Raw genomic sequence first — 1,882 nt, 5'->3', positions numbered from 1 at the left:
TCATTCTGCTGGCTGAAACACAGAAAAGATTACAGCCATATTAAGACTTAAAATCACCCCAGAGGATGAAAACATCCCTAACAGTCTATAAGGGTTCAGGAAGCTGTAGTAGACGAAACATCCATGAGACAACAAACATGAGAACTTCCCATAAAGAAACTGAGGACTTAAATAAATAAATACATTCGTCTGAAAAAAACATCTTGTCGAAATATTGTTTATGTTTAGATTGGAGTTCAGGAAATTCCATCCAAGTTGCCAGATTCAGATTTATTATATAGCCTAATGCTAGGTAGGTCATATTCTAGGTGTCTTAATCATTAAACAAATTATTAGTCTATAATTTAATGGAATATGCTGTTAAAATAATATTTCACATATAAAATGGAATTGTTATACCAGCCCACTTCTACCACTGCTACTTTTAAGTAAATGTCATTCATTTTCTTTTCGGCTTAGTGCCTTTATTAATCCGGAATCGCCACAGTGGAATGAGCTGCCAACTTATCCAGCAAATGTTTTACGCAGCAGATGCCTTTGCAGCTGCAACCCATCTCACCCACACACACTCATTCACACTCATACACTACGGACAATTTAGCCTACCCAATTCACCTGTACCGCATGTCTTTGGACTGTGGGGGAAACCGAAGCACCCGGAGGAAACCCACACGAACGCGGGGTAAGTAAATGTCATGACAATTTATTATTGTCAGGCTATTAATGATATAACATTAGTAGCCTATTATTATTATTAATAATATTTTTTGACAATTTTTTTTTACAAAAAATATAATTAATAAATTATCAACATGCTTATTTTGGTGCTCCCTTGCATATCTATTATACTATTCTAGGGTAACAATAATAGTAATTATTTATTTATTTAACTTATTTATTTATTTGTTTGTTGATGATATAATAAGCACAGTACATGTTTTTTATTTAGCCTTTGTATCTTTTTTCCTAAATGCTTAATTTTATTAAATACTGTAGAAGGTGAAATTATTAGTCCCTCAGTAATTTGTATTCTATTTCAGATATTTCCCAAATGCTGTTTAATGGAGAGACGTTTTTTCCAACACATTTTAAGCATACATATTTTATTAACTAATTTAAAAGAACTAATTTGTTAGTACATGACAGGACAGTACAAAATATTTTAATATTTTTCAAGATACTAGTGTTCATTGTAATTAAAAGGCTTAACAAGTTAGGCAAGTTAGGGTTATTAGCCAAGCCATTTGACAGCAGAGGTTTGTTTATAGCCAATAAAACTGAAAAAAATCTTCTTCTTCTTCTTCTTCTTATTATTATTATTAATATTATATTCTAAATGATTTCATTTCAGCCAAAACAAAGAAGTAATAAAGTAAGAGACTTTCTCTAAACGAAAAAAAAAATATTAGAAATACCTTGAAAATCTTAAAATCAGTGAAGAATTCATTCACTGGTGAGCTAATCATTTTCCCCTCAACTGTAGCCTAAATGCGCTAGCGTATGTGTTATTAAACGTTTAAATTACTGCAAAAGCTGTATCTTACTAAACATAAGGCCAAAGACCTTCAGTCAGAATATCATTGTATGATCTGTTTGGTCACAAAATAATAATAAAAACGACATACTATTGCAAAATTACACTCTTTACTGCCTGAGTTATTTCCCAGTACTGGGTTGCAGCTGGAAGGGCATCCGCTGTGTAAAACATATGCTGGATAAGTGGGCGGTTCATTCCGCCGTGGCGACCCCTGACGGTAAAAGGAATGAATGGATGAATGAATGATTCAACCTGACTTATTTCACTATTAAACACTAGATGTCGCTCTTTTCAGAAATTCCGTATAAACACAACACAAACCTGTCCCTCTTGGCTTTCCGTAGC

The sequence above is a fragment of the Danio rerio genome, chromosome 24 (genome assembly GCF_049306965.1).
Source record: "Danio rerio strain Tuebingen ecotype United States chromosome 24, GRCz12tu, whole genome shotgun sequence".
Classification (NCBI taxonomy): Eukaryota; Metazoa; Chordata; class Actinopteri; order Cypriniformes; family Danionidae; genus Danio; species Danio rerio.
Note: the sequence above shows the minus strand (reverse complement) of the source record.